This window comes from Aristolochia californica, unplaced genomic scaffold (assembly GCF_029961685.1).
Source record: "Aristolochia californica isolate CCGP_79_NKW_82.1479 unplaced genomic scaffold, dmAriCali1.0.hap1 SCAF_2, whole genome shotgun sequence".
NCBI lineage: Eukaryota > Viridiplantae > Streptophyta > Magnoliopsida > Piperales > Aristolochiaceae > Aristolochia > Aristolochia californica.
Genome location: NW_027181881.1, coordinates 13,563,925 through 13,575,226, shown reverse-complemented (window position 1 = coordinate 13,575,226; position 11,302 = coordinate 13,563,925).

The following is an 11,302-nucleotide window of genomic DNA, read 5'->3' as shown; positions in this document are numbered from 1 at the left end:
AAGAGGGCAGCCTTGTTGTCTATACTTTTCAGCTTCTTTATGCTCCTACAAGGATAAAACATCATTTAGACGACTTGGCATAGAGTTCTAGTAATGCGGAAAACATAGAAAATGTTTTACAGTCAATCATAATTTATTGACCTTGATATAGTCTTGCCATACAGAATGACATGCAGTAACTCAATGTGTGGTTGTATCCCAACCGAACCCACTAGTGTTGAGACAACTTGTTACTACTTGGTAAGTTTTCTTCCATGATCTTGTTTGATTCTTGAGCTGCTCAACAATTTTTTTATTAGTTGTGTTTTTATTGAACCTATTGACACAGTCCAAATATACTTCATGCTTCCAAACCCCATTAGGCATCCTGTTCCCCATATTGACTTGCTCAACCAACAGATCGAGCATTTTGTTGTCATTATCGAAGGTCCAAATGTCATATGATCGAGGTATTTGTTGTCTTCTTCCAGTCATTTATAATCTAAATCCGAGATGGTCGTCATGGAAATGTTTTTTATCAGACAACCATTACTCGTCGTAGTAACTAGGGACACACAGAAATACAACCAACAAATAACAAAATACCATGTGGTGGATATTTATAACTCCAAAATCTCCTCACCACATGGCATAAACATTTCATAGCACTTCAAACATATTCAACAACATTCTAAAACATTTCAAAATTAATGTAACTAATTTCATTGCAGATGACTAGAACAATGCAAAAACAAACTCATGAAGTCCAAATTCACCGAACACCCCTGGTAGAGCCCCATATGACTTCACAGTCACTACGAACCGTACATCGTCATTGATGGGGGTCGGGTTTCATTGGCTAATGGACGCCCGTGTAGGCCACTCAGCCTTGTTTGAATTGGACCATGTGGTGGATATTTATAACTTCAAAATCTCCTCACCACATGACATAAACATTCCATAGCACTTCAAACATATTCAACAACATTCTAAAACATTTCAAAATTAATCTAACTAATTTCATTGCAGATGACTAGAACAAATTTGTTAAAGGCAGTGACTTTACAGCTGATATGTTTGTTAATACGGCTCTTATTGACATGTATGCAAAGTGTGGAAGCTTGGAGCATGCTCATTCTGTGTTTGACCGTTTACAAAACAAGGATGTTGTGTCATGGAGTGCCCTCATCATGGGTTATGGATTACATGGTTGTGGTGGTGAAGCCATTAAACTATTTCATGACATGAAGAATACAAGAGTGGCTCCCAATGATGTTACCTTCACTGGCGTCTTTTTAGCATGCAACCACTAAGATCTTGTGGAAGAAGGATGGAAATATTTTCATTTCATGAAGAGAGACCATGGCATAGAACATCGTCAACAACATTATGATTGTGTGGTAGTTCTTCTAGGCCGAGCTGGGTACTTGACAGATGCTTATCAGTTTGTTGAAAGTATGCTAATAAAACCAGAAGTAACAATGTGGTGGGCACTGTTAAGTGCCTGCAAATTTCTCTGCAGGGCATTTTACTTTCCAGATCTTTAATTCCCCTTTTTCAATACTCTCAGATTTTAACGGTTCATACCAAGGGTAGTAACTGAACCTGCTACATATATATCATCATCAGATTTACTCTCCTGAGTATGTACCTATCGACATACTCTTTCTTACATCCCCATGTTATCTCCAATATATATGCCCATTCGTATATAAATCTCAAATTTTAGAGTCCGGCCAATTTTCTTTTTACCAACTCTGGTTTTAAGATAGAGGTTGCAGCAACCATCTTTGAGCATTTTTTAAATTTTTTAAAAGCAAACGGGGAGACGTTACAGTTCTTCCAAATTATTTATTGGGGCACAATCAAATCTATAACAAACCAACTAATAAAAGGGGAGTTATGTTTAGAGTCGGAACAAGTCACTTTTGTGACGATCGTAGAGTTATTCCTGATAAACAGTATAAGAAATAAATGCGATCACAAGTTTATGAAAGATAAAAACAACTTCAATGAATGTGATATTATTGGAATTAATTTGGCCACAATCAAGATAAATTACGCACAAAAATTAAAATTAATTCAAACACAAAACTAAATTAGTTGAAAAAAAAATTAGGGTTTCGGATTACCTTATGAAATTTGGGGGAAATCACCGCCGAATGGGGAAATGTAAGCCCAATGGAAGAAATCGACGCCTACTATCGAAAATTGAAGAAGATTGAAGGAAATCGAAGGATATCGAAATCGCAATAGGTTAAATCAAAGGAAATCGGGGGAGGAGGAAAGAGAAGAGCGAGAACAAGAAGGAAGAGGGAGGCCGAGAGTGAAAAGAGATGGAGGCCTAGAGGGAAAAGAGAGAGGGAGACGAGAGAGGGAGAGGAAGAGAAAGGTCGAGAGAGGGAGATGGGGCGAAAATGAGAGATAAAGGCGAGAGAGTAGAGGGAGCAGAGACAGCAGAGGAGCAGAGAACGAAGACGAGAGCCGAGCGAGAGGAGCAGAAGGAGCAGAGAGCGAAAACGAGAGAAGAAGGTCAGGCGAAAAAATTCGTCGGGAGACGAAGACCGAGCAGAAGAGAGGAGAAAGAGGAAATGAGAAAGGATTTTTAGTTTCGGGGGGGGGGGGGGGGGGGGGGGGGGGAAGAAGCGACGCCGTCGCTCGTGGTAAGTCGATGATTTGAAAAAACGGGCGGAATCAGGTTTCCATCGTTTTTGCCTGAGGAGATAAAACGGTGTTATCTAGCTTCAATTCAATTAATGTTGCACTAACACCTTATTTATGATGACCTAGGTAATGCGGGGGGAATTCATTCCACTTCATTGTGGACTAACCCCCCTAACTCCCCCTTAATTCTTCACTTCAATTCAAGTGCATTGTGGACTAACCCCCAAAGGGGATGCAGACAATCTTTTGCTTTGTTGAGCCTTTGTATTGAATTCTTTTTCTCATCGTTTGAGAAGGAAAGTAGAAAATGGATTCGTCTGATTTACATGGACTTCGCGTACAAATTCCTTTTTGTCAAAAAAAAAATTCTTTACATTTATCTTTGATTTTCCTTATTTCAGCAACTTTGACGTTTTGTGATTTAATCTCGGGCATCTGACTTTGGCCTGATAAAGATCGATAGACGTGGTCAGATTCGTCAATTTCTTGAAAAGCCGTAGGGTGAAGATCTGAAGACCATGGTATACACATGTGGGCATTTTCTGGTCTTTTTTATTTTTTGGTGAAAACCCTTTTATGGTCTTATTTCATAGACATCATACTAGACTCGAACAATTATTGTCATCAGAGCATTGCCTTAATCATGTTGGAATCAACAGAAAAAATCCTTTACCATTGCTATCAATGACTTTCATGCTCCATTATTAGGTTAGCCCCCTCAATTCTTTCTAGACAACCCTTGTCTATATCGTTTTCTATGTTCCTTTTGCATCTTGTCCATTCATCAACTAAAAATTAATTTATCCGTTCTCACCTTGCAAAGTTAGGCCTCTATCTGAGATGTCTAATCCATCTTAAAAAACTCTCTTATCTTTAACTTTAATTGTTCCACTACTTTGTGTTCTGTGATGTATCAGTTTTATTTTTACTCTTTGTAGTTTTGCTAAAGGTCTCTTAACTTTCTCACCCCTCCCTCCGCATCTTCTACATATTTGCTTCATTGCCCAGAACTCAGCCTGCTTGTGCCTATCATATTATACCAGTTCTTGGGCACTGGATCTCCAGTTCCACTTAGCCATGCAATGCCCGCAATATTTCCCACAATATGCATTGCCACAGCAGAACGAAAATTGCATAGACATCATATGGTAATTATAGAAGCAAAAACTTGATGCAGCTGGCAAGAACTTATCTTCATATACTTTATCTAATGAAGTGAGTGTTACTGCAGCATGTGGACACCACGATTTTAGGATTGTCAGGCCAAGAAGCAAAACAGTTCCCTTATATTGCATCGATGGGTGTTTATCTCTTCAAAACAGAGGTCCTACTGAAGCTTGTAAGGTAATTGTCTTGCCATGCTTCCTGCTATCAGCATGTCTAGATTTATTTTCTCTTGCATGCCGCTATGGAGTGCGTGTTAATAAGTTACATGAGTACCTCGTAACTGAAGCATTTAAATATCATTCTATCCATGAACCCAAGCAGCAATGAAAATCTAACATAACTAGCGTAAGTGTACTGATTTGCTTAGTCAGTTGATCCCAAACACTTCACAGCTTAATTTGGATCGTGCCTGTAAATTCTTACTTTTGATTGTTAAACATTTATTTTGAATTCAAAGATCAAAAAGTTCTAGCATGAAAATCATAAATGCGACCACTTTATTAAGACGATCAGCTTTATGTTGATGTATTCTGAGCATCACATAAAAAAATATTGCATTTAAATAGTCACATAGCCATAATGGCAATTTACATCCTTCACTATGCATGCTCATGGCTTTAAAATTTTGGAATACAATGACATGATGATTATCCTATTTGTCACCTGCCATATTTTGAAATACAAAGATTTTCATAATCAAAGGTCCACAATTGGGATCCATGCAATTGGTGTAATGTTCGATATCATTTTGGTCATATACACAGCAGTTCTTGTCATAAGGGGTGGTTTCAAACCAAGCCGGCTCGCTAATAGCTCGAGCTCAGCTCGATTCCGGCTCGGTTCGATTTGGTATACTCGAATATCGAGCCTAATTTGAGATCTTGGATCGGCTCATTTAAATTAACGGGCCGAGCTCGACATAATCAAGGTTCGGCTCAAAAGCTCGCAAGCTGGCTCGTTAATTTAACGAGCGGCGTGGATTCGACGAAGTCGGGCGGGGAGCGGTACCGAAGTGCCGAGCGGAGCGGGAGCGAGAGCGAGGGGGGGAAAATTCTTCCTCCCCTCATCACCACCGAGCCCCTTCGGCCACTGCTTTGGCCGCCTCCTCGCTGACCGTTTTCTGCCTTTACGTCGCCGTCGATTTTGTGGCCGTCGCTCGATTTCTTCCCCCTCATCTGCTTTCACCTTTGTTTCTGTTGCCGACAAAATTTTCCCTCGGCTTCATTCCTTGTCTCGCCAGAAAACTAGAACCAGCAGAAGACCTAAGTTAGGGGGGGGGGGGCACGAAGATGATTTCGCACATGCGAGATCATAAAGTAAATTTTTTTTTCTTAAACTCTCCTTCCTCATGGCTCTTGAAGAAATTAAAAATATAATTATGTAGAAATGAATTTCTAGGGACTATTAGTGTCTCATGTTTTTTTTTAAATATTTTTTTAATTAAAAATTGTTATTAAAAAAATCATATAATTTTCTAAGTAAGATTTTCCAACCAAGATGGGCTAAAAAACTGTATAAAAAATTTTTGAATAAGTATTTGAGAGTTGATGCTATAATACTTTTAGCATGAGACAATTTTCATAGCAATTTTGTGTTTGACATTTTTTTATTAAAAATTTATCGATAAGTATAGTAATATATTAGATTGATTATTAATTTTTATTTATTTCCCTAGAAGAGGCAATAAGAGGTCCATTTAACTTTCCTAAGAAAATTTTAAGACATTTCTTGTAATTTTCTAATAAGCCACTAATAGTAATAGGATTTTATTTAAAGGTTTTTATGGAAATATGTATCATAGGAAAAACATTTCTAGTTTTTCCTAAAATATAAATTTTCAACTAGGGGCACTAAGGAGGCCATAGTAAATTTATGGCCCGATTCAAAAATTACAAAATAAGCTAGACAACATTTGGAGTAAAAAAATTAATATTAGTGCGTTCTAATCCATTATTGAAATTCAATCCTGAACCTCCCCTATCATTCTTTTTTTTTTTAAATGTATACATAATTTTATATATAATTTATTAGACATATATTTTATATAGAGTATTAAATGTAGGTTAAGCTCAAACTCAGCAAGAGCTTGAGCTCGAACTCGGTTAAAATTATTAGGCTCGAGTTCGATTACAATTTTAGGTTCAAGGCTAGGGTCGGCCGAGCTCAAGTTCAAAATATTTAAATCAAGCTCGGCTTGAGCAAGGTTCGGACTCAGCTGGATTCGATGCCACCCTTATGTCCAATTTTAAGTAGAGGTCATTCCCAATTTTATGTAAAATGTATGCATAATTTTATATACAATTTATTTGATATGTATTTTTTGAAAAGTTTTAAATATATGTTGGAGCACAAACTCGGACTTGTATTTTTTTTAAAATTTTAAATGAATGTTAAAGCTCGAGCTCAGCTTGAACTCGGTTAAAATTATTAGGTTCGAGTTCGATAACAATTTTAGCTCGAGCTTAGGCTCGGCTCGAACTCGAATTCAAAATATTTAAATCAAACTCGGTTCGAATATAGGCAGGTTCAGGCTCGGCTCGGCTCAGCTCAGCTCGATGCCACCACTACTTGTCATGAATGAAAAAGGGCGCAACATAAATTGAGGGCTTATATGCAAAATGTGGTAGAGGCAGAGAGACCGTCAGAGGGCCTATATTCGTTCTGGAATCACTGTGGTGCTAAAGAACAGTACAGTTCCTGATGGAACCGTCATCTAGAACTTTGATCATCTAATTTATTGGTGCTGAAAATGGTACATAAATACCCTGTTAGGTATTTTAGTTACGTTTATGGGTGAAAACCCTGTTCTTTGCATATCTAAACTTCAGTGGGGAACAATCAGTAAATTGGTAGCATCGTTTCCCTTCTCACCAGACCACTCATAAAATTCTTTCTTTATGTAACGACACTCAGTTGAGACCCTGACGTGCGCTCACGCAGCCGTTTCGCCGCTTGCCATTTCACACGATCTCCTTCTCTCCCCCAAATCTATATTTTTCCTTCTCTACACAAAAGCTTCAAACTGTCGATATTCAATTCTCTGCAATCGCCTCCCCCAATGATATTTTTTTACAGCGCACGGATACAAATTATAGCTAATTTTTGTGACTTCACCAGCGGAGTACTCACCCAATTATGAACGAAACGACATGATCTGCTTCCTAGTCATCCCAACTGATAAGAAAGCCTTCTGATTTCCCATCGTCGGGACTGGAAATCACAATGCCCGGCTGATTAAAGAAGAGGAATGTCTATTAAATATTAAAACATCAGGATTTGTTGAGAAAATCTCGGTTGAAATCAACAATAAGTTTAACCGTTTGTAAAAGGATTGTATAAAATCACGATTATAAATTGTAAGACTCTTGTATAAATTACCTCTTCATTCAATAGAAATTCTTATTTTACATGTATCAAAGCATGCGCTCTGCCATGTCTGTGCCGCTATCGTTCCCTCGTGTCAGGAGGTTGAGCAATTTTAGCTTTTTTATTCTCTTGGAAATTTTGCCGAGTTATTTGTCACCGTTCGCAGAGCTTTTTCGTGCCGCTCGCTGAGCTTCGCAATTGTTCGCTGCTCACTCTTTGCCGCCACTGTTCGTCACCCCGCTGTTCGCCGTCGCCGAACTTCTTCAACCCTTTTTTTTTCTCTCGCTCTACTCTGAAGCTAGAGGTGAGAAGAAAAAGATTTACAACACCAACCTAGGTGATGCTGCGCTGAATTAAATTAGTTGAGACTATTCGATTCGAGTCAAGACTGATCTAAGTCGAACCGAGACGAACTGAGTCAAGCCGATACCAACTGAGCCGAGCCACACCAGTTTTTTTGTCGAGTCAACTCGGACCCTAGTTTTCTACTGTCAAGCGCCGCTCGGGGTAAATTATTCTTTGGCCTCTCTTTGTCACCGTTTCCCATCATCATGGTGAATGATCAAGCATCAGATGGATGCAAGCTTGATGCTATCAATCCATATTTTATTCATCAATCAGATCATTCAGGAATGGTGCTTGTTTTCTAACCTCTCAACAAGGATAATTATTCGACATGGTGTAGAGCCATGAGGATTTATTTGAATGCAAAATCAAGTTAGGGTTCATAGATGGAACCACCATAATGCCGTCTGTAACAAACAAACCAGTCGAGTAAGCTTCTTGGAGAAAATGCAAAGATATGATCCTCTCTTGGATTCTTAATTCACTCACACTAGATATTGCAGACAATGGTATGTTTATGACCACCGCCCAAGAGGTATGGGAGGACCTTCGGCATTTTTTTTCTCAAATCAATGACCCTCGTATTTTTCAGATTGAAAGGGACATTGCTTGTCTTGCTCAAGATTAGATGATTGTTGCAGCTTATTACACAAAGCTTAAAAGATTATGGGATGAACAAGGATTCAATAATAACACCGTTTGCTCGTGGACAAACCATAAGAAACGCAGATTGAGTCCTACAATGCAATTCGAAGGCAAATTCTATTGATGAGTCCACTTCCTAATGTTATCAAAGCTTACCCTTCCTTTGTACAAAAAGAGAAGCAACGAAGCCTTGAGACTGTATGTGAGACGACGGAGAACTCAACCTTGATCGTTCAATGGACTGAACCGGTAGCTTTGGCTATTTGATGTGGACAAGGTTCATCTTCTATTCCTAATCAAAAACCTTTACACTCCTCTTATTGTGACCGTGACCATCATGTCCAAGAAACGTGTTGGAAGCTAAATGGGTACCCACCAGACTACGCTAAACATGTTTCAAAAAGGCCTATTCAAGGAAGTACTCCTTTCAAATGCAACAATAGTCATCAGTCTTTCATAAACAATGTCAAGGAGGGTCCAATATTGCAAGAAGTGCCATAAATGACCAATGGTCTCTTTGATTTTTAAATTCAACAAATCTTATCTATTATGCAAGGAAAAGGGACAACACAATCTACCAATCCTAAAGCTAATGTTGTTGCCGCTTCCTCAGGTTTGTTACAATCATTATTGTGACTCCATTGATTGGTTATCGACAGTGGTGCAACATTCCTTATTTCTTCATCTTCAACTTTGCTCGTCAATAGCAACGAGAACACTAGTTTTTAAGACAGCTAGCCAATGCGACCCAAAAAGGTTAACCGATTAAGTGGGAGCAAGGACCCACACTTACATCCACCCCGCCAAATACAAAGTCCCCACGCCAAACCAAATGCAAATGAACACACGGGGATTCGAACACTGGATGGCGTGCCAAATGCAAAGTACCAAACCATCCGCACCCAACAAGTTAACGGATTAAGTGGGACCAAGGACCCACACTTACACCCGCCCCGCCAAAAGCAAAGTCTCCGCGCTAAACCAAATGCAAATGAACTCACGGGGATTCAAATGTGGGATGGCATGCCAAATGCAGAGTACCAAACCATCCGCACCCAACAGGTTAACCGTTTTAAGGTGCAGAAGACTAGGTCATAAAACAGATCACCAACATATTCCAACACTCCCCCGCAAACCAAACCCTCGGGTTAAACCTAGGACAAATTCCAAATACAAATGCAAATACAAAGTCCCCGCGCCAAACATGCGAACGCGCGAGGATTCAAAGGCGGGACGAACGAAACCTGCTCTGATACCATGTAAGACAACTAGCCAATGCGACCCAAAAAGGTTAACCGATTAAGTGTGACCAAGGACTCACACTTACATATTTTGCCACCAGTTGTTATGCCAAGTGAAGAACAGGCTTCGATTACTTCCATTGGTAATTTACGTTTGATTTCCGTTGTTACTTTAAAAAATGTGCTTGGTATGCCATCCTTTAAGGTGGATATAATGTCGATGAGTCGAGTTACTAGAGATCTCAATTGTTAAGTAACCCTTTTTTCCCTCATTGGTGTATTTTGCAGGATTTGATGACGAGAACGACGATTGGTTTGGGTGAACAACGAGATGGACTTTATCATTTGATTACGTTAACATCAGTGAAGCCAAAATCTCCACCTCCATCTACAATAACTACTTTCTGTTGTTTACCTGGTCATCAAGTCACCTACTCCACCGCCTTGTGGCATCGCCGATTGGGGCATTTATTTTCCTCTAGATTAGATTTTATGGCAAAATATTTTATTAAATTTCTCTTTCCAGTCTAATAAAGCTTGTGATGTTTGTGCTTTTGCAAAACAAAGTAGACTTCTTTTTTCTGTTAGTTTAATTTCGTCTATTAGACCTTTTAAATTAATTCATTGTGACATTTGGGCCCCCTATAAAACTGTCTCTCTTTCTGGTGTGAAATATTTTTTTGACTATTATGGATGATTATTCTAGATTCACATGGGTAGTTTTTATGCATCACAAAAGTAAAACATAACATTTACTTGTCAATTCTTTGTCTTTTGTCCAAACACAATTTCAAGTTTCTATAGCCAACATTAGGGTTGATAATTGTGGAGAAGTCTTTTCCATGCAAGAATATTTTAGATAAAAACAAAAAGGGACCACCTATCAGCATTCTTGTGTCTATACTCCCCAAAAAAATGGGGTTGTAGAGCACAAACACCGCCATATTCTTGAGTTAGCTTAAGGTTTTTCGTTTTCAAGCCCACATCCATTTACATTTTTGGGTAGAATGAGTTTCTACTATTGTTCATATAATTAATCGTTTGCCCACACCACTCCTTTCTTGCCAAACTCCTTTTGAATGGTTTCATGGCAAACCCCCTTATTATTCCCATCTTCGAATTTTTGGGTGTCTTGCATATGCTACAAATGTGCACATCCCCCGTAAATCCGATCCTCGAGTCAAATGCAATTCTCAAGAAATTTCTGCATAGTTATTTTTGGATTAATGATTTGGGTGATTTGAAGTATTTTTTGGGCATCGAAGTTTCTTGATCAAAGAAAGGTATTTTGATCTCGCAATGAAAATATACTTTGGAAATTTTAAAAGATGGTGGATTTTTGGGTGCTAAACCTGTGAACTTTCAAATGGAGCAAAACATAAAGCTTTTAGATTCAGGAGAATTGCTTAACGTTCCATCTCCGTATAGGCGACTTGTTGGACACCTAATTTATTTGACTATCACTCGGTCGGATATTACCTATTTGGTCCATGTATTAAGCAGATTCATGCATGCACCACGCAAACCACACATGGAAGTTGTCTTGCATGTGTGTTGTGTTATTTAAAAAGCAGTCCAGGTCAAGATTTGTTTTTCCTTTCTCAAAACAATTTATCCTTGCGAGCATTCTTTTTATTCGAATTGGGCTAGTTGTCCAATATCTCGCAGATCCACTACGGTTTATTGTATTTTTTGGGATCTTTTCTTATTTCCTAGTGGACAAAGAGGTAGAAAACCATATCTCTCTCCTCAACAGAAGTCGCATATAGAGCCATGATAGGTATATGTTGTGAATTATCCTAGCTATGGTAATTGTTGACAGAGTTAATAATATTACATCCGAAGCCAACATTGTTATATTGTTATAACATAGGTGCTTTATACATAGTAGCCAA